Genomic DNA, 26,761 nt, shown 5'->3' with positions numbered 1-26,761 from the left:
TGCCTCTTTGTTTCTTTCTGCTCTACTCCATCGTCTGGTTTTCTTTGTGTCTTACACTCAATGTCTTGAGAGAGGATTTGATGGGACCACTTAGTGACTATTCAGTATGGAGCTCTGTTGAAGAGTTCCTATGCTTGCTGGCGCCAAGCTGTTGGCAAGTTTATACTTGCTTGTCTTTGATTGAGGTGGGAATCCATGGTCCGGTCAGCACTGTTCAAGGTGGCAGGGGTCTCAGGATGTTAACTGAGAATACTGTGTGTAGAGAACCATTTTGGACTCTGTCAGAAAGAGGCTGTGGGGTACAGCATCCAGAGTTTCATGGCTCCACTCCAATACACTCTCTCTTTAGCATCATTGCCATCCCATTTGTAGATGGAGAAACGGAAGCTCAAAAATGTCAAGTGATCCTGGGTCTTATAACCCAGAGTACATGCAACGCTTTTTAAAATTTTACCAAAGAAGAGGTGCTATTTCTTACACTTCCTTTATATTAAAGAATGGGTGATGATCTTTTTCAGAAATGGCATCTTACAATCTAAAAGGTACTTCTATGGCTAATACATTACATCTAATTCAGAATTCAAGTAAAACAGGGTCAAATGGAAATCATCTAAGGTGAATTAAGAGGAGAGAGGTTTAAAGCATTTAAAAGACAGACATACTAAAGTGATAGTAGTGACACTTTCTCTTTCTTTCCTTCATACCCTGGCTAGTTAAACAAACCACAGTACTAATTATCTGGCAATTCAGATGTTACACAGTCAGCCTCCTTCAGTGGAAAGGTTTTTCTGGAGATGGAATCTGGAGGAGCAAGGGAAAGCAGCAAAGAACCTCATTGTTATAGGATTTGGAAGATAAGATGCTCTAGCCTGAAGATTTGTTTATCAGTAACTTGTTTCAACTTGCCAGGAAAGTTCCTTTAATGAAAGCATTTATTTAAACCAGTGGTCCCATCCTTATCTTAAATCTGTTTTTAGCTAAACCTCATTCCTCTTAGTCCCCTTAGAAGTTTCTAGGTTGAAGTCTAACATGCCATTTTAAAATGTAAATTCTAGGTAAGTAGAAGAATTCTAGTTAAGGATTAGGAGAGACTGAATAAAGCAACAATAAATTAATGATTGTCCAGGTGAAAAGGTGGTTGCAGCAGAAATTAGTGGATCAATCTGAGGCCTGGGAATCCTATGTGGTACTGGTCCAGAGAATGGGGTGCATCACAATGTCAAACGGGTGAATTTTGATTAGTAGTGAGCCATGATATCTTATTTGAAAAATGAGCCTTACTCAGTATTGTGGCAGGTGAAAATCAAGGTAGAAGTTACTGGTTATGAGTAATGCTCTGCTGTTGATTGAACATGTTCCCAGGACCTCTAAAGAGGTCTGTGCACAATGCATGTTGGTAGGGAGGAATGGCAGCGACTTATCCCCCCTGGAAAGGCCCAAAAGCCTGGGGAAGGCCGCAGCCTGCTTAGGAAGAATGCCATGCAGATCATTTGCAAAGGAATGGAATAGGATTTGCTGCTATGTATTGGAAGGGCTGACTCTTCATCTATCTTGTTGGCCTCTCAGAGTACAGGAATCAGACATACTCTTTAGGAAATTCAATTAATTCTGTTTGTAAATGGGGTTAATTGTTTAAGGGAATTTAATTTGTTTAATGTAGCCATTAATTAAACATTAATCAAAGACCATGGAAAGCAATAGTCTCTATTTTTAATTAAAAATGTTTTTCAATTTATAAATAGAATAATAAAATGGGTAAATTGAATGTAACTAGATTTTTTAATTTATCTGGCAGGTAACCAGAGAATAACCCACACAATCTGGGTTGCAAGGCAAGAGTGATTAAAATAAGACTCTGCTTGGAGCAAGATATTGGGCCTATTTCTAACCCGTGTCCATTGGCAGGAAGGGAATGGGGAGGAGGGTTGGATTCATAAATGATGTCAGTGGTGATAGCTGAGTAGTGGCTTAGTATCCAGCGAAAGGATATTAAAATGATGTCTGGGTTATCACCAATGCCATGCTTAGAATCAGACAGAATAAGCAGCAATTTCCTTTAGAAGGAACTCTGAAGCTAAGTTTGGTTCATTTGAATTTGGGTTCATGATTTATACCATGTGTTCAACACACTCTGTGTTTTGCAACATGTCTGCGATAAGAAAAATCTGAGGCATCCAGATTCTTTAAAATCACTCTGGTCGAGTTGTTCCTGAACTTCTAAAGGCCTAGCCCACAGCAGGTTAGAAGTTTTAAGCGAAAGAAAGCATTCATTCATTCACTCAGTGAATTTTTACTGAATGTCTAGGACAAAGCATTGTTCTAGATTCCATAAAGGATGTAAAGATGAAACAAATTAGCATCCTGCTTTCAAGGACTGTAAGGAACTTACTGTCAGTAAGGGACATAAGCCATATATAAAAATAATAGTACAGTTGTTTTATGTCATAAGAAAAAGGAAAATATGTTTATTGATGACTTATTATGTGTCAGGCAACATGCTCTGTCATCTTGCATATGACATCTCATCTGATCCTTGCAACAACACTGTGAGGTGGATTTTAGTAATGGGCAAAAATCATCCTTAACCACGGAAACACTCTTAGAGAATACGGGTGCAAAGTCATTCAGTTTGTGCACTGAGGAGTATGAAGCAGAGTGGACAGTACGTTCAGAAAGGTAAGTTGGCGGCTGGATGTAAAGGCCTTTGGACGCCAGTCAAGAGAGTTTGGGTTTTGTTCCTTGGTGAAGGGGAGATGCTCAAGTGTTTCAAAAGGAGTCAAGAGTGATCAGGACTGGGCTGTAGGGAGCTGTAGCTGGAAGCCTATAAAGACCAGACAGGCAAATGACACACTTTGATGAGTCAGGTGGGCCTCTCCCGGCATCTGCATCTAAACAGAGTAAGTAGGGGATGCGTCCTTGTGCCTGCACAGGCTTGGGGATGGGGTAACAAAAAGAGTCAACCTGCTTCCTGTTATTTAGAGGGTAGAACTGAAAAAGGATAGACCGTGGACAATCAAAGCTTTAGATATATAAAGAACAAATGGCTTGGAGTCAAAGAGACCTTGGTTTCAATCCCAGTTCTGGGTGTTCTGGAGCAGTTTACTTATGTAACCTTGCTGAGCCTTTGATTCCTATGTTAAAATGGGGCTAATAACGCTCACCTTAGAGGATGGTTGTGAGAATTAAGTGAGACACAAGACAGAGGTCTTGGGGCAAGAGTCAGAAAAGCAGGACCCGGCTCCCTAGGAGAAAGATCTTTAGTGGTGGGCTGCTCTCCTAGCTCGTGTGCTCCTTGTTGCCAGATAAATTCAAACAGGGGCTGGAAGGCTCCTTGTCAGGAGGGCCGTAGGAGGGGTTCTTGCATCCAACAGGTGCTTGTGTCACATGACCTTTAGGGTCCATTTCAAGTTCTACTTTTGTTCTCTGCAGGTTTTCTCCTGCTTTCACAGGTTCTCCTCCTCTCCCCCACCCCGCAGTGATAGCATCTGGCAAAATTCATAGGCAGAAAATAGCTATCTAGACCTACAGAGCTAATAAGTGTTGAAACCACAGGAGGCGTAAACTTTTCCATTAAGCCAGCTAGAATCCAGGGTAGTGGGTAAACTCTGGGTATCTGCTCAGCAGGTATCCTATTTCGCTTCTGCTGCATTGTCCTGATCCTTTGGGGCTTGCCCAAGATACCAAGGCCAGTGGTTTCAATATATTTATCTGAGTGTTAGACCCTCTTTTTAAAATGAAGCATTATAGTGGAGCCTAAATGTAGAACAGAGAGGAGCTGTAACACTAAGGTGGAGGGAAAGCTGGGGTGGAGAGGAGACTGAAGTCTCCCTCACTGGTTCCTTCCTCACCCACTCTGGAACCCCTGGTTTGAACCCTACTGACCCAGCCCTGGACTGTTTTCAGCTTTCCTTTTGAGTCTTTTGTTTTCTGGACTCTGATGGCAGCTGTTATCACTCCAGCTGCAGAGGGGATGGGAGGCAACTTCCTGTTATTTTATCCTGCCATCTCTGTGGCGGTGGGACATTCCCTCCCCCATCTGCTGCTGGTTGTAGGCTGTGAGCCTGGATGCAGCCACCCTGTGACTGGGGCTGGAAGAATGATGGTAGCCACCCAGCCACGGCTGAAGGCACTTAGGGAGCAAGGCAGGCAACAGGTACAACAGACAAGTGTGTCCCTGACTGAGGGAGAGGGAATGATGAGTGGCTAAGAGGCAGGTTAAGTGGCTGGTGCAGAAAATATCTGAGGGGGTTAAGGGTTGTTGCATGAATGGTGGGAGAGTGGGAAAAGGGAAGGACTGTGGCCAAAGCATAAAAAGAGAGAGAGAGAAAAAAAAAGAGATAATTATGGTTTCTGGCTATAAGATTATTTGCAGGTAGGGTACCTTTAAGGAATGGAGGGGGTTAGAGGTGACATGATGATAAATTTTCTGTAGTCCTGTATTTTTATTGAGTTTTTTCCTTGAATTGGGTATAAAGGATACAAAGAGGTATTAAGTATGGAGCTTGCTCTTCAGGGTTTGGGAAGATAGGAAATGTATACAACTGGACATATATAATCATATGTTTACACATCTATACAGTCTCAATTAACCTTTGATGTGAGTATTATCAGCCCCTTTTTACAGAAGAGGTAATTGAGGTTTCTGATGGTTGTTTTAGTGACTTGGCCAAAGTTACACAGCAAGTAAGTGGCAGAACCCGGCTATGGACCTCAAGCCCTTTTTCTGTCCACTGTAGCACACAGTGAGGACAAGGACTTTAATTAGGCTTTGAGAGAAAGGTGTGACAGCACATAGAAGAATGGGGATTCCACGTAGGCCAGAAGGTGAGAATCAAGTGGGGATCTGTGAGTAGACCAGTTTGACTGCAGCAGAGGATTTCCCAGGAGTGAAATAGAAGATAAGGTGGGAAAGGTAAATAGAGGCCAGATTAGGGAGAGTTTTAAATGGCTAAGAATTATAGGGAAAAGGGGGCCCAATGTGGAGGGGAAGATATTGATGGCAAAACCAAATAGTGTTTTTAAAAACTCACTTGGTAGTGGTGCATAGAAGGACCAAGAGCTGGGGGAAAATGGCATCAGAAATATGTTAGGAGCTTGGAATTGTGTAGGTCTGAAAAACAGCACCATGGTACTAATATAGAGTGGGTCTGTGGATTTTTTTTGCATGACAGTGTTTGAATGGGTGTAGATTGTGAGCAATCACCACTTAGAGTAAAGAGAAAAAAATGGCTTTGGGGTCACATGGGCCTCAGTTTCAACCCCAGTTCTGGGTGTTCTGAAGCAATTTACTGCCGTAATCTTGCTGAGCCTTTGATTCCTTATGTTAAATGGGGCTAATGATACTCGCTCTACAGGATGGTTGTGAGGATTAAATGAGACACGATGTTGGACTCCATGCATCCTTTTACAGTTTTTGGCAGAATGGTGAAATGCATGACATGTTGTCATGCATCAAAAAACAGACAATAAAGGGGACGGCTGGTGGTGTAGTGGTTGGGTTCGCGCGCTCTGCTTTGGCTGCGTGTGGTTCACGGGTTCAGACGCCAGCATGGACCTAGGCACAACTAATCAAGCCATGCTATGGCAGTGTCCCGTATGCCACATAGTGGAAGATGGGCAGTTGAAGATGGGCACAGATGTTAGCTCAGAGCCAATTTTCCTCAGCAAAAAAGAGGAAGATTGGTAAAGGATGTTAGCTCACGGCCAATCTTCCTCACCAAAAACAAAAAAAAACAAAAAAACCCAGACGATAAAAACCAACAGAAAGTCAATAATTAATTCATTGTCCTTCCAGAAGATGATGGATAATGCGTTACTTATATCTCATGTCAATAGAGCCACTTTTCACCGTTCAGTTCTGCATTGAATCGGATATTGGGCATATTGAAAGGACCATCTCCTGAGAAGCATTCTGTTCTGCTAGCCAAGGGGACTATACAGCATGATATCCGTCAAGCTTAAATGTTAGTTAATTCTTAATTGATAGCTCAGCCTCTGCAACTGCTTCTATTCAACAGTAATTATTCTCATGTGCCTCGTTGAACTCAATTGTGAGATCCTCCCCCCGCCCCCCGCCCGCCGCCGCCCCTTCAGTTGTGCGTGAAAACAGCAGCCTTAAGGTCCTGAGTAAGGTAAATAGTAATTTTTCTTACTTTGGAGGTTCAATTTTATTTGCCTGAAAGCTCGGGTGGAGTGATTTTCATCGCTAAACGCAAAAGCAGCCACATGGTTGATAACGCCACCAGTTAACAATTCATTGCTGAGTCGCCGTTTCTGAGATTCCTTTCCAAATCTTCCCAAGTGCTTTTGAAGTTGTAAATTCCTCGTCTAAGGGAACACTCAGCAGTCTCCAGATAAAAGGGTAGAAGAGCGAGCTGGCGTTTTCCTTTATTTGCATGACTTCAAGCTAGCCATTTTCCGCTCCACGCGCCGGCAGACCGTACTTGTCCGTGACACAGAGGCAACTGTTTTTCCTTAAAAAGGGGGCACGGGTGGGTTAGTTTCGTTTCTGATCTGGGATATAGTAAATACGCCAAGAAAAGTTAACAGGACCCGCAAGGTTCTTCCCCCATCCCATTATCTCCTTTTCCTTAGAGATAGCAGGAAAGGCAGCATTTTTTTTTCCATCAGCACCCACTTCCAGCCCTAGTCTGGCTCAGCGAGGAATGTATAAAATTAGTTGACTCCTCTGAGTGACTGTCCCCGGGCCCAATCAGCGGGAGCCCGGGCGCGGCCGACCCCACCCCCTTGCGGACTCTCTTTGGCTAATTCCTGCAGGGAGGGAGGAGAGAAGGCGGCAGTGGGAGGAGGAGGTACCTGGAACTGGGAGTGATGTCAGCTCCCAGCTCCGAGCCTGCCCGGATTCCTGACATGGTGTAGGGCCGAGAGGGTGGGGAAGGCGGGAGCCGGACGGCAAAGGATTGGGGTTTGCGAGCCTGCTGCGGGGCTCGAGTGTTGGGGCTTTGAACTCCGACGGAAGGTGAACCAGAACTTCTGGAACTAGTGCCAGCGGCTCTCCACCCCCCAGGTAAGGGCGTTCGGCTCCACTCGGAGACCGGAGGGAAGTGGCACCGTTGTGTGGTTGCAGCTGGGTGTTGCAGCTGCTCCTCCTCTTCCCCGGGTCGATTTCCTTTTCCAACTCACTCCTGTTTCCCAGTGGGAAAGGGCACTTTTGGTGGTGCACGGGGTAGGGCTTACTCCTGGGGTCCCGACTAGTTTATATGTGAAAAATACCTCCAGGATTGGACATGTAAGGTCTTGTCTGTGTCCTTAGACCCCCGCACCCTAGTCTCTCTCCCAGTAATACTTGAGAACCCCAATCAGAGAAGTGTGTGTCTGTGTCTGTGTGCGGGTGTGTGTGTGTGTGGTTATTTAAAAATGTCACAAAAAGTTATGAAATGTCGACTCAAAAATTATGCTCTTTGAGACAGAACAAAAGTTTTGTGTTTTTTAGTTCCCCTGTGACCTATTACATACTGATTTAAATGAAAGAGTATTATGGTTATTCTTATACAGTCTTATATATCAACATCATAAATCCTTTTATATAGTCCAGTCAGGATGTGAGAAACTCACTTGGGGTGTATTAATTATGAGCTTGTGGGAGAACCCGTCTCTTGGGGGCACACTTCTAAAACTCCAACTCTTTTTCACTCTTATGTTTTAATTGAGTGCCAACTTGGTGATCTGGAGGGTTTGGGAAGGCTGCTGAGAATCTTCATATCTGTTTTCTGTGGCCACTTGAGAAAAGGATCAGGGCTGGTAGTTGTGTTTTCAGGGATCATTTTTAGAGAAGAGAGTTTTAACAGGGAAATGTGGCCAGAAGGTGTGGCACACAAACTCTTAATTATAGGAACATGAATTTTTCAACATGTGGAGCCAAAACAAATCCTTCCTTTCAGTAAGAAAGTGCAAAGAGCAGTAGAAGGAGAACTTGATTTAGCGTTCCAGTTTGGCATTTAGGGAAAGCAGTTGCCTGTTGGGAGGAAGATTTTCAGAAGTGGAAGTATAGAATTCTGATTTTTTTATTTCCTGTTTCAAATCCTTTCTTTCTCCTGCTGGGAGATTTTCTGTGCCCAGGTCACTAACTGGGTGTGACTGACTTTCAGGGGCAAAAAGTTAACTCCATCAACTGATTCAGAACCCTCACTTATCAGTGCTTAAGGCTCTGGAGAAGAAAAAAAATGTATGGGTGAGATTCTTGAGTCAAGTTCCTTTTTCTTTCACCTCTGTTCCTCAGCAGTGAGGATCCTTCTGTTACCAGGTCAGGAGGAAACGGGCAGGCGTGGACTCTATTGTGAGTCAAGGCTGCATCCCAGGTGCCTGAATGAAAGGGCATTTCCAGATGAGGAAAGAAAGAAGCCACAACATTGCATCTAAGAAACCCAAGTCGGGAAGTGTGAAGTTACAGGACTTTATAAATGGAATTCTCCATCTTTCTAGCCAGATGACAGGTTTCAGGGCTGGAAAGAAGTGTTTTGTTTTGCTGTTGTTTATAAAACACCCGGGTCTGTATTGTTCTTAGTTCCTAAAAGAATGAAATAGTACAGGGTGGATAAAAGCAGGCTCTTTGCAAAGGGAAGGTGTGCTCTACTGGAAAGGCCAGACCATTTTAATTTTGGTTTGTGTTTTGGGTTAGGAAACAGAAATTGCCTAATGGCTCTGAAATAATGGTGAACAAGTTTTTTCTATTTATATTCTATAGGAAGTATGTAAAACATACTGTATTTTCCAGGGTACTTTTTCAGTAGGATGGAGAAGGAGATGATGTGGAATTCCTGTGGGCTGATGTGGGCTCTCTGGAGCCTGTGGCTGATGAGGTGTTCAGACTGCAGTCCCTCATAACCAGTCAAGTAAGGAGCATCTTTATGATGTTATCCTGATGTACCAAATTCAGATTTACGCTTTCTTTCCAAAAAACCAGCCCTGGCTTAGGGACTTGATTATGCCGAAGCTTTAAATTTTATTCACAGTTTGAGTAATAACAGTCATTTTACATGCTTAGATTTAACCAGTATTTCTCCATCTTGGTCCATGTTTATGAGGTAGATGTGGTGTAGTAAAACACGGTACTTTTAAAGGATAAAATTTGAAAGACCTATGTGTTGTTGAGAGAGGTAGAATCAGGTTTTGGTTAAATTCTCTTTGACCAGCAGCTATCATAGTTCTAGTAGCTGCTTTAAAACAATAGGATAATCTGGCCTTTGTGGACAAATGTTGACTTGAGATCCAGGCACAATATAGTTCCAGATCAGTAGTGCCTAATTTCAAGGGCATCGTAAACATTTTTTGGAAACAAGTTCGGTGAGAGTTCATTAACTCTGTTCTGGTTATGGAGTCTTTGTCACTCTTTGTACCAACATGAAATAAATCAGAACAAGGTCATTTTTCCCCTAAGTTATTGACTAGCTGACTTGTTTTTAAGACCAGTCTTTCATATTCATGAAATATTTGTATTTTTGTACTTAATTTAGAGTATGTTGGTAATTTGTTACATTAAAATTACCTTTTTGAGTTTTTCGTCTCCCATTTTTAAAAGTACCTATATCCCAAATAGCACGTTTTTCAAACTGTTAGTGGAAAGAAGACCTCATTCATCATTCTGTCTTTTCAAAGATATTATTACATGTTTCTGACCTGGTTTTGAATTACGTTTTCAAAACAATGAATGGATGAGGGAATGAGTGAATGTATACCCATTCACATTTGGGTCTGTGTATTGATTCTTTATTAAAGAAACACTGCTTCAAGGTGAAAACATAGGCAAGAGATATTGCACAATGGTGATTTCTTATTCCCAGAGTTTTCCCTAAAAAGTCGTATTAGTTCTGAAATTAAGGGGAGAAAAATCACAGTTGAGCAGCCAATTGTGAAATTTTTCAGGGAGCCGTGATTATGATTATGTTTTAACCATGATTGAACAGATGAATTTAAGTATGAAATTCAAAGCTGTTAAGGTTAGCAACGCTGGGTGTTGTTTGGGGATAAGGGGAACAAAGTGTCTGTCTTCTGGCTGGCATTTCCTTTCAACTAAAGGTTAATAATTTCACAATTAAATCTGTTGTCAAACTGTCCAAAAATTGACACCATCCAAAAACTGCTCTGGGCTTGTGCAGTTCCTTGAGTCTGTATTATGTCATTTGTTTCTCAAAGTCATCGCAGTGCATGTTAGAACCCTTTTCCCAGTTAAAAAGCCTACAGCTTTTGTCACATGTATCACCACCACAAAGACTGATGCTTTATTAAATGGAGCTAGTGACTTAAAAAAGCTAAATTGAACTAACCCACCCTACAAAATACAAAAACTCTTGTATTTCCTTTACACTTTTTATTTTAAATATAGTAATTATTCATGCCAGGTTGGCATTAGTTGATAATGTTTCAAAAAGCCAAGTAGTGAGGGTTTCTTTTACTTAAATATTTTTTTCCACTTTGAAGGATCTAAAACACCCAACAACTGGATTTTAGATTAAAAAATGGGCCCTTGCCAGAGTTTTAAGTTTGCACACTTCTTAGGCAGTTTTAGGGGTGGAGGTAGGTCTGAGTGAAACGTGTACCAGTCTGTACTCGTTAAAGAGCTTCTATTTCTGAAATGTGGGTTTGGACTCTGAGTGGCCCAGGTGGGTGTGTTGTCAGTTTGTGACTGAACTTTGGTTATGTGTCTCCCTAGAACTTGGTGTGACTCACGTTTTGACTGGCCCACATGCACATCCTTGTTTTTGTTGGCAAACGTAGTGAATGCAGAATAGAAAGATCATTTGGTGGTTTCTGTACAGTGGTGCACCTAAAGATGTCCATGACTGAGGGAATTTTACAAACTTGAATTGCATTGAATATCCATCATTCTGGCAAAGGCTCATGTCTCAAATACGGATCGTGGAGGAAGAAGATCAAGTATTATAATGTTTGGGGTTGGCTGTAGATTTTATGGACACCCTCTGAACTCCAGAGTAAGGCTAATATTTTCACCTCTCCTTTAATTTAGGGAAATCAAGCATTTGACATAAAAACAGATGCAAGTTCAAGGTGGCAGATGTGCTGATTCTTAGTGTGTGTGTGTTAACAAGGGCAAACTTAATTTTACCTGGTGAGAGAGAGAGTAAAGATGCCATTTTCAGTGGCAGGTCCCTCCCCATTCATAAATAAGTGGCCAAATTCTTTAGGCAAGCAAGGTAATTCTTGGGAAGAATTAGGTAGGCCCATTGGGAAGTGTATTAATTCTTCCATGCTATAAATGTAATACTCTATCATATCACTAAATATGCCTATGTTATCTTGTATTTCTGTGCCTAGGATCTAGCTCACAGAAGTCCTTTTTTTCTGGCTCTTTGTCATGCTTCTCTCCATCTATAGTACTTTGCACAAATGTCATCTCACCACCGCGGAGTTTTATGAGGAAAGTTTATCGAATTTATTTGGAAGAAAGTGAAAACAAGACTAAAACTCTATTGCCTACTTTCTTAATATAATAACTTGATAGTGTGGCTGCAGTTGCATAAATAATGTCCCTTCAACTATTATCTTTTTCTAAAGATGCTGCTTCTCCTAACAACACGTAGTAAAGAATTTTATTTTCTTTGAACACACTCTACTTTTTCTTATGAATGATAGAAGAGTCACATGAGCCTGTAGGTTCTCATCTAAATTAACTCTGGGAAGTGAGTGAATGGGAGGAAGGGAAACAGTGACAACTCAGAGGAAACACTCTGGTTGAACCTGTGAGTCTGCCAGGACGATTTGTGTGAAGTCACCTGGGTCTCAGTGTTTTTCCTCTGGAGCAGCTGCTTAGATGCTTTTGTAAAACTTTCGCATTCTTTGGGCCTCCACCCCCTCAGTGTGTGACTTTGCACAACCAAGAAGGCTTTGAAACACAGATTTGAGGTTCTTTTATTGCTTTTCTCTCCCCAGGGTACCTTGATTCTCTAGGATGACTTGCACTCTCCATCACCCTGTGGGGCAGACACAGCTAGATGCCCAGCCAACCAATATCCATCCCGCCCCCTTCTTCCCTACAGCTGAACGCATTTTGTTTAATTCACCACCATGGCCAGTTAAAAATAAATAAATAAATAAATAAATAAAAGCTTGGTTTCCCAGAATCCCTTGCAGCTAGGGGGGTGTCTAAGTGCCTTAGTCCTGGCCAATGAGATATAAGTCACTGGGGGGGGCTCCCCCACAAAGCTCTTTAAGGGGACGGTCTCTGTGAGCTGGCTTGTGAGGTGTTTTGCTCTGTGTACTTCTCCTGTCTTTCTAAGACACGGATGCTATTTTCTAAGTGGAGACGCCATCTTATTACCAAAGACAAGAAGCTCCAGTGGTAAGCAGGTTGGGAAGCTGATGGCATTCTGGAACTGCTGTACCAGTCCTCTGCCCATCTCTTGACTTTTTGTGAGGAAAAAAATCTCTGTTTGGTTACCACAGAGATTGGGTCAGTTTCTTGCAGCCAAATGTGGTCTTGAGTTTCAATTTTAAAAAAGTCATAGTTCATCTTTTCTCTAAGAATTAAAAGGCAGCATGCTCTATGACAAGAAAAGAGGTTGGACTTTGGAGCCCTACAGACCCTCAACTTGAATCCTGGCTTTGCTGTTTATTACAGTCTAATATTGGCAAGTAATTTAACTTCTCATGGTCTCAGTTTTCCCATCTGTGAAATGCTGGTACTGATATTTCTCTCAGGATTTTTGTCAGTATTAGAAATAATTAATAGAAATAATAATGGTGCGTTGGCACATAGATTTTCAACAAATGGTGGCAAGTATTACTGAAGGAGAATGTAGTGGGGAGACTGAAGAGGTGGAGGTAAGTAGTTCAACTTCCAGTAGGTGCACAGTAAACAAGGATTGAAGGGCTGGATGGTAGATTAGCTTGACAGCTACAACCACTTGCCTCCATCTACTCGCCATTCATTTCAGTGCCCATCTCTTATCCTCAGTCCCAGCTGCCTAAACCAGAATACTTGGAGCTCTTCTGTTCTTTAACTTTGGTTGAAAAGGCAAAGGATGTCCTTATGAAAATTTTATTAGCTATGGCATAGGAGTGAAGGGAGTGGGCTCCAGAGTCAGACAAATGTAAATTAGAATCCCTTGTCCTTACTAGCTGTGTGATTTCATCTTCTGCAAAATGGGAATAATTGGGTGGTTATGAGGATTAAGTATGATAATATATGCGAAGCACTAACAACTGTTTTTCTGGCACAATGAGCACTGGGTTGATGACAGATATTGTTATTATTTCATTGAACATTTGTTTGTTAAGCAATTCTTAGCATTGGTACAAGGTCCTCTTGGAGATATAAGGACAAACAAAACGTGGTCTTTACCCTTAAGAAGATTCATATACAGGAGATGGGGGCAGAAAAGGAATGACCTTTCTTATACATAACCATAATAAAAAACAGATTTAGAATACTATTTAGATGTTAAAAAGTTGAAAAAAATATACTGACTTATAAAGATGTCTGTGATATATATTTTAAGGAAAAATCCAAGCACACATGTATAGTTGATATTTGTCAATGTGTGAAAAATTGCTAAATGGGGTGATTTGTAGGGCATGGGATTAGGACAGTAGGGAAGATGAAGGGGGCTTTAATTTTGTTTTTACAGCATATTATGTCTTTTTACAACACTCATGCCTTACTCTTGAAATATAAAATGTATTAAAGTTTAAAAAATCAATTTGTTGGGCCTTTTGGAGGTAGGTGGGGGAAGATCACTTGAGCAAAGGATTGGGTTTAGTGGGGTCCCACTAGAGGAGGTGGGATTTGAATGGACCTTGAAGGATGATTACGAGTTTTTGAGGAGGCAGTGGGGGGAGATGAGCACACTTGGGTTTGGAGCAAAATGTAGAATATAGTGAGATTAGTTTTAGAGCAAGATAAGCAACGAAAATCAATATTGTTAAGAGAAGATATAGAGAAGCCAGATCTTAGAGGGTTTTGAAGAGCATGATAAGATTATGCTTTAAAATGAGATTTTTTGGGGTGTAAGGTGGGGAGGGATAGGAAGACTATTATTTCATAAAGATGACTCTGGAAGTAGTATGTTGGGTATTAGTAGGCGTATATGTGGTGAGGGGAGAGAGAAGGAACACCCCTAATCAAGAAAGGCACATAAGTAAAAATTGAATTTTAATGGAAAATTTGATGAACATCTGGAGTTTCAGATTCCGTGATGACGCACAATAACCTACCTTCATTTTCTCATTGTGTAAATGGGCAAAATAATAGTACCTGTCTCATTAGGTTTTTACGAGAATAATAATAGCTAATGCTTACATAGTACTTGATATGTATAGTGCACTGTTCTAAGCACCTTACATATTTAACTTAGATTTAATCCCTACATCAGCCCTAAGAAAAGGTACTGCTATTACTCGTATATTACAGGTGAGGAATCTGAGGCACAGAGAGGCTAAGTGAATTTCCCCAGGTCACACAGATTGTGTGTGTTGGACTCAGGATTTAAATACAAGTGGGTACCTCAACCACTGCATATTACTGCCTCTGGCTTAGTTCTGTACTTGGCATGTTAAGAGCTATTAAGAACTGTTTGTTGATTTTATCCACATGAAGATGTTAAGCAAGAATTTGAAATTAAGGTTTGGAGTTTAGGCAAAACCCTAAATTGATGGACCATCTCCACAGGGCTGTTACAGACAGAGTGAGAGCAGATGAACAGAGTAGGTGAACAAAGAAGAGGATGTAGAATAAAAAGAGAAGCAAGTACACAGCCTTAAGGGAACCCTTGATGTTTAGACATGATCGGGCCAAAGAAAAGTTATTCAAAGAGAGAGAGCAGAGAAGTAGAGGATGGTGGCGGCAAGGGGAAGAAGTACACTCAACCCAAGTGGACTGTCCACGCCATCCAGTGCAGCTGATGTTAAACAAGGATGGGTCTGAGAAGCTGCCCCTGGTCCAGCCACCAGGTCATTTGTGAACTGGGAGGGAGCAGTTTCAGTAGCACACTAGAGATGGAATCCAGAGTGCAAAAAATTGAGGAATGCATGGGAGGTGATGAACTGCATGTGTCCCAGTCAGCCTAGCCTTTCAAGGAATTGAGCGAGACATGCTGCGGTAGCTTGGGTTTGAGGAATGTACAGGTAGAGAGGATGATACGAAAGATGCAAATGAGAGGAGGGAAGGAGTGCAGAGTCTGGGGGAGAAGGACAGGGATAGATAAAAAAATCAGGTGGAGAGTGGCAGGTTAGCCTTGAAATCCGTAAGAACCCTTCTTCAGATGGATAGAAGGAAGGAAGGGGGAAATGGAAAAAAATTGAAGATTGAAGAGATACGAGTTGACTAAGTTCACCGCAGGCAGCCTGCATATTTTTTAGTCTAATAGGAGGCAGTGAAAGGAAATTCATAGACAAGTAACTCAGGCTCCTGAGAGGCTGGCTAGTGGGATTATTGGTACAGAGGAAAAATTTGAAAGAATGACAGAAGTCTCTCAACTAAACAATACAAGCTGACACATTTGCCAGGATGTGTCTCCAGGCAGGAAATTAATTTATTGAAGTGGAAAGTAGTGGTGTAAAAAAGAAGAGGAGAATGAAATGAGACAAAGGAAAACTTGACTGTCTTTGAAGGAGGAATTTTTAGACAACCAGACTTAATGGTTCACAGAACAGTTTCCCAGGGGAAACCTGAGCGCTCTGAGTGGTGAGAAACAGCCTGGTTCTGGAACCACAGCCTGGGTTTGCTTAAAACCAAGCCATCAAAGCAGCAGGAAATACTCTGCATTGCATGCTGTTCCTGATAAGGTCTTCTTTAGTCTTCAGTTTAATTATTTCAGAAAGACCTTTAGTTGGAAAGACGTCAAGTTGCGGTGTTTCCGCGGATTTGTTGTTGTATAATGACATGAGGAGGATGGAAGAAAAGGACCGAAGCAATCTAATGGTTAAGAGTGTGATACTAAAAATCAGCACCACTCCCATCAACCCATAGTGGGTCTTTTGGGGGTGGCTTTGAAAGATGTCAGTAAAAACTTACCCAAGTGTGTGTCACATATTTAGATAGGCATAATGTTGTTGAGTGCAGTGGTTCTCAATGGAGCCAGCTACATATTTGTGGAGCCCAGTGTAAAATGAAGTGTGTAGTCCCTTGTTCGAAAAGCAGGAAAAAGTGCTATTAAAGGTACTACCATAAAAAGCTTTTCCTTTTCTTCCACAGTCTCTCTCATGATTCATCATGGTGTTTATTTGCTATTTAATGTCTTTTGAAGTGAAGAATAATTAAAAATTAAAATTATTAACGTGGATTTTATTGTTCATCTTTACATTGTGCAATGCCAGTGTTAAATGCAAATATAAGATCATGTAACATGTATGCAGAATTACTGAAATCACACACGTTGTATTTTGTAAATGCATATGCATAGTGTTCTTACCGGAACAGAGGAAACACTGCACAAAGCTTAACTCATGACTTGTTTCACTTCTTGATTTGCGCATGTTCTGTTAATCTTTGGCTTACAGAAGGAAGGACTGGTATAGGGAAGGACTGAAAGGAAAAAGAACTATGGGTTGCTCTACCTTTCCTTTTCCTTCTGTGCCATCGTTTTCAGCGTAAGTGGTTGGCTAATACAGGGAAGTAACGCGAGTAAGAGAGGATATGATAGGATTCCTTGGTTGGTTGGTTGTGTTTCTTAGAAAGACATTGCCTTGTTTCTGCACGCAAACCAAATTCTGGTTCAAATGGAAAGCGTGGCCTCTTGGAGCTCTCAGCACCCACCCACCTGCTTACTCGGTTGTATTTGTAACACGTTTACCTTGAACTCACTTTGAGTCTTGCTGAACTCCCACGCGTCGTGAGTTCACCAAAATTCTGTGCTCATGGGGCACTGCAAACCTTATGTATGAGTGGGGTGGCAAGGAGTGGTGGCCACACATACTAAACAGATCTCCTCTGCTCACATGCACGCTCCATTGTCCCAATAGATCTCATTTACAAAACACAAGGTCAGAGTTCAAGTTATTAAGAATCTCAAGATGATAACAACAGAGCATTAAACCAAGCACAAGGCCTTTCTGAGTGTGGAGTCTGTGTGACTATACAGGTCACAAGTCCGTGAAGATGGCCCTGGTTCTTGGAAGTCAAAGAGCTCACTTTTAAGCCTGAGTTTCCCTCTGGTCTTCAAGTCTCAGCTTCGTTATCCAAGTTTGCAATGGGTCAGGTTTGTGTCTGGTTTCCTAGGTACCCTCTCCTGGCCATCAGCACTGTCATTTTTGTCTTTCAAATATTTCTTGAATCCCTCTCCATTCCCTCTTCCCTTGCTTTGGTTCACATCCCCATCATCTCTGATACAGACCCTGCAGTTAATCTCTTCCCTATATTTTGCACCTCATCGCCAGACACATCTTCCAAATAAACCTTTGGTACGAGGCCACCGTGCCTGCTCCAGAGCTTTCTTTGACCTCCCGTGGGCTGTGGCTCACAGAGGGGTCCTCATCCTGGTGGTCCTGGGAGGGAGACTGCATGGAGACAGGTTTGGTTTGACCTACACAGTATTTTAAGAAATGTAAGCCAGTACTTACAATTTGGGAGATTTCACCTATTGAAGTTCAGATTTAACGAAGAGGAGATCTGGCTACTCGGGGCTCTTGTTTCCTTGTGCTATGCTGGTGCCCTAGAGAACAGGGGGACCTGTGGACATGGGGAGGAAAACTGACTCTTTGTTCTGGCAAAACCTTCACTTACACATATGTAAATTTAAAACGTTTGTTTGCCTGTTCTCGGGGAATGCTCTGAAGCAATTGGAATACTAATCTTTTAGTCTGAGAAATGAAGTTCTCCACCTTCATAATGTACGTTGGGTGTATGCTTTGTAGTAGCCCTTGGTTGCTTTTTTAGGAGAAATATTTCTTAGGTCTCTCCTGGCCCGTGTCACCACTGTGTCGCCTTGTGGCCTCATCTGATCTTGCCCTGCTTCTCCGAGCTTTTCTTCCCTGTCCCCTGTGCTCAGTCCCAGGCTCTGCACCCCGGGTGCCTTAAGTCCACTCAACCTTTCCGCTTTGTCTGTTGCTCTTTGCTGACCCCTCCTCTCTTCTCCAGGCCCACGTAAAGCAGGTCACCGGGAAACCTCTGCTGAGAGCCTCAGTCAGAGCTCAGCCCGTTGGGCCGGCCCTGTGGCTTGGTGGTTAAGTGCGCGCGCTGCGATGCTGGTGGCCCGGTTTCGGATCCCGTGTGCGCATCGAGGCACCACTTCTCCGTTCATCCTGAGGCCGAGTCCCGCATACAGCAACTAGAAGGATGTGCAGCTACGACATACAACTATCCACTGGGGCTTTGGGGGGAAAAAATAAAATAAATAGAGCTCAGCCCGTGAACTCTGCTGGAAGCAGGTAATTGAATCTTTGAATTTTAAAATGTTCAGGTACCAAGTGGATGGTGAGTTCAGGTTTTCGAAGGTTCCTTCCAGCCCAGTGATTTTGAGATGCTATGATTCTTCCAATGCCTGTACTTGTTTATTGCCACACATTTGGTATCTAGTTGTTTTTTGAAATTGGACTTAGTGTAGCATTATCTCCATTTTACCGATGAGGAAACAGAGTTTTCTCCAAAACTGACACTCCAAATGGCTTATCTCTGGTTATGTCTTATGTCTTCAGATAGATTGTATACTTGTTGAAGGCCGTGACTGTGCCTTTCTTGACAGCCCTGCTACCCCATAGGGCCTCAAATGTTTATGTGATGAGAGTAATGGTTCATTCGACCACTATGCATTGAGGGCTAGACCAGGCTCCATGGGATGCAAAGGAGACTCAAGTAGAAAGGATGGGTGTGTATCAGTTATACTATAAGATAGGCCTCCCACCTGCTCACAAATACAGTGTAGAGTTTTTGATCTGGCCTCTGGAGTTAGATGGGCCTACAACTGTGTCTCAGTTTCCTCATTTGTAAAATGGGGGCAATAATAATACATTTTTCTTTTTTTTTCCCGCTGAGGAAGATTCACCCTGAGCTAACATCTGTTGCCAATCTTCCTTTTTTCTGTTTGAGGAAGATTAGCCCTGAGCTAACATCTGTGCCAGTCTTCCTCTGCTTTGCATGTGGGTTGCCACCACAGCATGGCTGACGAGTGGGGTGGGTCCGTACCTGGGATCCGAACCCGCGAACCTGGGCCACTGCAGCAGAGCACGCTGAACTTAACCACCACGCCATGGGGCTGGCCCTGATAGTACATATTTTGTACCAGTGGTTTTCAATTGGGGTCATTTTGCCCTGCAGGAGTCATTTGGTAATATCAGAAAACATTTCTTGTGTCACAACTAGGGGTGGAAGGAGGACTAACATTTAGTAAGTAGAGTCCAGAGATGCTGCTAAACATCCTACAATGCAGGGGACAACCCTCCCCACCCCCATAGCAAAGAAGTGTCTGGCCCACAATGTCAATAGTGCCAAGGTTGAGAAACCCTGCCTTGTAGGGTTGTGAAGATCAAACAAGATAATGAATGCAAAGAGTTTGGTGTAGTTAAGTGTTGCTCCAAGAAAACCATCTCAAAGACTGTAAAATCAGCTTTTGAGAGGGTGAACTCCAAAAGGCTTAATGTCAGCAGCATCTGTGATTCTTGTGAGGAAAAGCCTCATGCTAAGGACTTCATGCTCTCCTGTTTAGAAGTGGCAGATCACTGGAAATCGTGTGTGGTACACTGTGTACAAACATGAGCTGGCGTGGATATATCGGAGCTGTAAAAACAATTATTAATTTTTAGGGTGTTCCTGGTAAACTTCCTGCTTGCTTAACTAGTTTGTTCTGTGGAGATAAGTTTGGTGTGTGGCTTTAAATCCTCTGATAGAAAATGTTTTGATAAGTGAATTTCCAAAATATGTTTTGGTAAGTGGGACATGAAAAGTTTTTGTTTTCACATCCAGAAGGCTAATGTTTTTCTAGCCCTAGATTTACAATAAAGCTGCTTTTCCCCTTGTTTACTGCCTTCCCTGCCTGCTGTACAGTGTTTTGGTATTTGTGGGAATGGCTTGGAGAGCTGTTCGATTTCCAGCTGTTGTTGATTGTGGATTTGCAGTTGAAATTATTTAAATTTTTTGTAATTATATAAATAATATATGCACCTATGGAAGATTTTAGTAGAAAAAACATAAAGACACAGTTAAAAAAAAGTCATCAGTAATCCTACCACACAAAGGTACAACTACTGTTGATGTGTTTCCTTCCATTTTTTTCCATTCGTGTTTTTTTCCATATTTGAAATATTCTGAGGATATGCTTTTGTGTCCCACTTTTTTTTACTTAATATTATTTTATTTGCATTTCCCCACACCACAAAAATATGTAAATATTATTACTTAGGACTGTAAATATTCCATATATGGGTATTTTGTGATTTATTTAATCCATTGCAGAGCATACAGCCTATTTTCAATTTTTGATGAGCATCTTTATGCCGTCAGGATTTTTCTGTATTTCGCATCATTCCCGTCTTTATACTAGATGGCCAGAAGTAGAACCAAAGGGTGTGGACGTGTATGGATATCTTGATTGATACTCCTATCGGTTGCCAAAAAGTTTCTATTAATTTTTGCTGCCATTAGCAGAGTGATATTCTCATTTTACAAATACTTGATAATTTTCTAGGAGAAAAGGTATTTTGTTTTTATTTGATATTAATGAGGTCAAACATGTTTATATGACTATTGGCTGTATTTCCTATTTAACAAATTGTTCATGTACTTTGCCCATTTTATCTATTGGGTATTATTATTTTTCTCATTTGTCATAAAGTCTAGTTCATGTATTTCACTTATTAACCCTCTCTCATAGTTATTGCAAATATTTTCACCTAGTTTTTTTTTTTCAAATTTGTAATTTGGTTTGTCTTTTAATTTTGTTTTTAATGATATAGAAGTGTAAAATTTTTATGTAGTCAAATATATTGATTTTCTTTTCCACCTGGGATCTTCAACCTTCCTTTGTCTATACTGAAATGAATCCTTTCTTTTTCTGGAAGTCACTAGACTGAGTCATCAGTGTTTAAAATTCTCTCTTGAAGTAGACCACTATAGAGTTTCCTAATGAGGGTAAATGGGCCTCAAGTGTTTAGTCTGCTGTGGGCACCCACTGTGTACCATGGAAAAACCTCCACGTGAGTGTGTGTGTGTGTGTGTGTGTGTGTGTGTGTGTGAGTGAGAGAGAGAGAGAGAGAGAGAGAAAGAATAGGGAAAGTTGATGAGAAAGGATGAGGCTCTTGTTGGGCCATGGCTCTTTGGGTTTTGTTTTTAATGTTCTTTCCCTCAGGGTGGAAGTGAGCTTACTGAAGGCAGAGGGCCTTCCATAGATTCCCAAGTGGCTAAGCAACTGGGGCCAGTAGTTTGCTGAGCAGACTGTGGCTATGTCTGGCACAGAGTTGGCCCACAACAATTTTTCAGTTTGTTTAGTACATGAGAAGGTAGACTGAACAAAGATTGTGGCCAAGTCCCATCCGCTCTTCATCCCTTAAGTCGCGTTCTCTTGGGCTCTAGGCTCTGTGTTGCTCAGCCTTGTACCTCCCTGCTCTGTGGGTGGACTCATGGGAGCCCACAGCCCTGTTATATCACCAGCTGCATTAGCTGAAGCTTGAAGAGGGAGGTACCGATAACAACTAGTGCTTACCTGTTTTGCAAAGCCCTTTCACTGAGGCTTTTTATATGCTTCTCACCTCAACCTTATGAGGTTAAATACTATTTTTATCTCCATTAGTTTGGAGGAAACCACCACTCAATAGAAGTGTAATTGAAATCTAGAGCTTCTGACTCCAGAGCTGATCCTCTCTATTTATGAAACAAGTCCATCATCGTAATTTCTGGTTGTAATTTCTTGGTGGTGCTATTCGGTGAGGGTGGCAGCAACTGTTTTAGGTTTTGGAGTCAGGCATACCTTGGATGGAATCCCAACGTAGTCATGTCTTAGAATTGTGACTTTGTTACTTACTCAGCCTGAGCCTCAGTTTTCTCATCTGTAAAATGGAAACAACAATGTCTACCTTGTAGGAATATTAGAAAGATTAAATTGAAGTAATATATGCGAGATGCCTAGCACAGCATCTGGCTTATTTGTTGTGGGAGCTCAGTAACGATTGTTGCCTAGTCTCAATGCTAAAAATGTTGCAGTTCTTTTTTGTTTAAAATTTTCAGAATAACTGGTAAACCTGCTCGGACTTGTGAAATTTTAGTAAATATTATTTATATTTAAGTGCAAGAAACATTTCTTTATCTAACCTACTTATTTTCCTGTTCAGTAGATTTTCTTTTCTCTTGTGGATGTCACTTGCTTTTCTGAAATCCTTCTGTTTGGAGAATTTCATGATGAATCCCCAGCTTAGGACTGTACTCACAGCCAAAATAAAACCTGTTTTGTCTACGTGTTTATGTAAAAAGCACAGACAGCTCTCTGGAAGGGCAATACCCCAGTCATTCATTTACAGATAGTTGAGATTTTTGGCATCATCTATGGAATTGTTACTTGTCCGTGTATCATAAAATTTCAGGTAATAGAGCAGTCTTTAAGGAAAAAAAAAAAAGATGTAGAAAAGCATGAGAAAAGACTAAGTTCCTAATAACTTGGGAGAAAGTTAAGTAAATCTTCATTTTTCATACCATACGTAAGTTCGGTTAGATTGGATTGTTCTTATGCTAGACTTTGTTAACCACATGAAGAGAACACCACTAATATTATTAAACTATTTCTGCCTAAAGAATTTCAACGTGAAGGTCATCTGGCCAACTTCTAGTATATGTTTACTCAGACTTTTCTATTTTAATAAATTGAGCCAAGTAATTATAAATGTTATCTTAGACTTATATTATAGTCCAATGCAGTGTTTTTTCTGTGGAGTTAAAGATAACACCCTTTGGGAATCTTCTTTAAAACATGTCTTGGACCTTATTTTTTTGTCCCTGAAGCCAGGGTTGCATTTTCAACAATACATCGTCTTAGTATTGGAATATGGGAAAGGTTAAGGTGGATGGGGCTTTATTGGGTTAATAACTAACCTTCTCATTCCTCTTCTGGGAACTTTAGATCTCTTGCCCTGTGGTTTTTCCTTTCCCTTCCTCCACCCACCCTTGGGTAGGAATGGAGAGCCAAGGATGGGAAAGCCTTTTTTTAATTTATATAAATTCATAACTTAGAGTTGTGTTTTTATATAATTCATGCCATATGTATATGCTTTACATAAAACATGGATACAGTTAAGTGTCAGTGATTAAGTGAAATTTACATGATTTATAAGTTCCCGCCTCTGTTTAGAGTTCAAGGATCAAAGTGAGGGAACTGTTGGCCAAATCTCGTGACTGTTGCAAACAGTGTAGGAGGTTGTAAAACGCCACATCCAATTTTAATGGTCAGTAGGCAACTATTTTCCTAAAATTCCGGGCCTATTGTTTGATTTCTTAAGTTGCAGCCAAAGTGGACGTTTGGGGGCAGAGGTGGTAGTGGTGATAATGGTGAAGAGAGTAGATTAAGTCTGGAAGAATAAAACTGGTGCTGGCTTGACTATTGATTTACAGGATACAAAGGACTAAAGTCTATGCTTTGTGATCCTGAAATAACAATCCAGTTGGGCAGCCCTATGCCAATCACTCCAGCCAAATCATTTTGGCACCAGCCCTTAGAAACAAAGCCTGAGAACCCAGCAAGTTGTACCAGGCATTTCTTGTTGCTGGCTAGCTGGCTTCTGGAGTAAATAAAGTCACTAGCTCTCCTTAGCACGCCCACAAGCTGCAATGCATCCACCTGTGGCAGAGAGAAGCCTGCTTCTGTTCCTGAAAACATGAAAATCCCCATCTGATTTCTTTAGTCTGGGCATTTTTGCACTGCAGAAACAGAATGCTAAATTGTCAAGAGTAAAATGCACCAAGTGCCTCAACTAACAGTAGCAAAATCTATTGACCAGGGTGGAACGCTTTCCTAAGAACAATGACTGTGTGTAAGAAATCGGTGAGCTGTTTAAAGCTTTTTCTTCATTTTTCCTCTTCTTGTGTATATGACTGACATGAACCAGGTTAGTTGGAGACTTTGAACACTGGTAGTCATATAACTTGATCCCCTTAGCCTCTGGTCAGCCGTACTTCTGAAGTCATGGTCTGTATCAACAGAGGGTCTGGGTTGTTTCAAGTCATTGAAAGAGAGAGAGACCTTTAATGGTGGTTTGTGGCTCTGTTCAGGACCACCTGCCATCGATAGTCCTTGCTCCTGTGAAATATAGATCTGTAGTATGACAGTGGGAGCCAGAAAGGCAGAAGGAGGGAGACAAAGTTTTGGGGCTTTGCACACAAGCCTGGAGAAGTATGTAGAAACATTGCAAATTGGCAGAATTTTATAGGAAAGAACCTGGAACCAAGAATCTGGCAATCTGACCCCAACATTGATCAGCTATGTGATCCTGGGCAAGTCACTTAAGCAGTCATAAAACTGAGATAATAATACCAGCCCAGCCCTCACAGGGAGCTGTGAGGGTCAAATGAGACAATGTGTAAAAAGCTATAAAACATTAAGCAGTAGTATGATTTTAAGTTGAGTTTTTCATATGGAATACATTATCTACATTTTTAATATTCTGAACCCAAACCTCTGGTAATAAGTTATAGACACTGTGCAAATACCTGATTTTCCTCTGACTTCCACTCCTGTGACATCCCTAACTCCATCCTGGGGCTCTAAAGTGGTTTAGAGCCTGGATGACTACCAGGTAGTTCCTTGAGGTTTTCTGGAAGATGGTGCTGCCTCCTGGGCAACTTGGGGGCAGTAACTCTTGATTCCTGCTCAGGCCTGTGTGCCGTCTGCTTTCTCGGGGATGCAGTAAATACTACAAATCAACAATCTGTCAGTTCCAGGAATTGTTCCCTGTTATTAAAAGTTTGGAATGTTGGGAATGAAGTGTTCAAGACTCATTTGCATACTTATTTGTAGAACTGTTCTTTCCAAGTAGCTTTAGAATGAAGATTTCCTAGGATTTGAGGTTATGAAGCAAGTATGTCTTATGTGGGGAGGGGCATACCAAAATAGTTAAGGTTGAAAACCCCAGATCTGCCATCCTGTGCTCTGGTGTCAGTTTTCAATGCCACATGATGTCATGATGTGCAAATCGCTAGCCTGGCGATGTCTCACCTCCCTTACTTGTGAACCTATGATACTCCTGGGCATTATTTAACTCCTGTGCCTGTCGGCTGCTTTGGATTGGTGTGTAGAAAGTGATCTGAGCTGATTATCAAAAACTTGTAATTTTTAAGCTGAATCACAAGTATTTTTCAAAGACTTTTTCCAACTTTCATAGGGCCTCTGATAGGACACGTCCCTCTAGGGCCTTTAACTTCCTCAGTACAATTTAAAAAATAACTTTCTACACTTAGAAAACTGCCTGCCTTTGATTGGGTTCACTGGAAACATACTGAGACCAGGAGTTGGGTGCTGAAGGATTTTAGGGGCAAGGAAAAGGCAGCGGCAGGGTTGGGCAGAGGAGAAGCTGACTGGCAATGAGGTTGCAACTGAGGCCCAAGCTGCCCTTATGGGGATTCTGGAGCTGGGATGGCCCTTTGGAGTTGTTTCCGGTTGAGGCTAGAGGCTAGACCTTTGTATCCCTGAATCAACCAGTTGTTGGCGGCTGGCCACCCCTTCTGGGGCATAACTTTGGATGAAGCAGTGTCCTGCAGCTGAGGACCTTCCCTGTGAGCTATCAACAGCTAGAGATGGGTACACTGGCCCTAAAAATGGGGTCTGGGTGGAGCACACCGGTGTCTACTTCTCTGTCTCAAAGAAACAAACAATAATAGGTAGCGCCAAAATCCCAGTGTATAGTAAGTCCCTTTATCTGCAAAGTTAGAAAGTTTGGATCCTTTAGCAAAATTGAAGGAAGAGGTCATACCCCTTTGTTAATGATAAATCAAACAGATCTCTAGCCTGTCAGAAGTTTATGAGATACTTAGATAATATTTACACCTGATTGTGGTGTAGCAGGGGTCAGCTTCTATATTTGTGGAATTGCTGACCCATAATTGAGTGATTTTTCCCAAACATGATTACTACATGTTTAGAATATTAATCATATGTGTACATAAATGCAGTTGTTTCTAGGATATTTAACTCATATTATTGAATTTATAGAGTTTCTGGGTCACCACCACAAAAGGCAGGCAAGCAGATAAGGCAGACAGATCATCAAACCTAGAACTCCAGGGGACCCTCAGGATGGAGGGCAAATATGGGAAAGTATAGCTTCTGTTGAAGTTCCTATTACCTGATATGGTATTTTAGTCCTGGTTGAGAATGATTTAGGAGTTATAGTGCCAAAGGATAAGTTAATATGCTTTGAAAAAATGAATCAGTTTTCTGGCATTTCCAAAAGCCAGTTGTAGTCGGCAAATGTCTGAAACTGTCTGGCAAGGTTTATGGTATTAGTGGGCTGAGTAAACAAGGCCAGAGTCATACATAATCTTTCCCAACTGCAGAGTAAGTCATATCTGCAGAAGTGAACACGGTTTTCCTTCATGCTGACCCTTCATCTCAATAGTTTGAGTGTGTTGTGGGGACTGGAGGTAGGGAAGTCTCTTGATTTGGGCCTGGCACAAGTAAAGGTGATCGAGTGTGTGTATTCTGACCAATGGACTTCACTTCCTAAGCGAATACTCCTCAACTCCCATGTAGTCCTTGTATTCTTTGCCTTGATCTGCATTGCCACCCAGGAGCTCTGTAATGCCAAGTCACGGAAGATGTTTCCATAGTCGTGGAAACTAACCTGTTTCTGTTCTGAGTTTAGTGGAGAAAGAAATAGG

The 26,761-nt window shown here is 41.7% G+C and overlaps 1 protein-coding gene across 5 annotated transcripts in view; it reads left to right on the top strand.

Annotated features, from left to right (window-relative positions):
* Positions 1–6,804: 6,804 nt before the first annotated feature.
* The window catches only part of PPFIBP1 (PPFIB scaffold protein 1), a 166,780-nt gene continuing 146,823 nt past the window's right edge, over positions 6,805–26,761 (top strand). For 4 of the 5 annotated variants that reach the window (XM_087442636.1, XM_087442633.1, XM_087442635.1 and 1 more), the window contains exon 1: positions 6,805–7,027. The gene's annotated coding sequence lies outside the window, so the exon portion shown is untranslated. The remainder of the gene's footprint in view (positions 7,028–26,761) is intronic. The other variant, XM_087442637.1, reaches the window with a different exon arrangement.

Source organism: Ceratotherium simum, chromosome 17 (assembly GCF_057802395.1).
Source record: "Ceratotherium simum simum isolate JZ-2026a chromosome 17, ASM5780239v1, whole genome shotgun sequence".
Lineage (NCBI taxonomy): Eukaryota > Metazoa > Chordata > Mammalia > Perissodactyla > Rhinocerotidae > Ceratotherium > Ceratotherium simum.
This window is presented reverse-complemented; position numbering and strand designations above follow the sequence as displayed.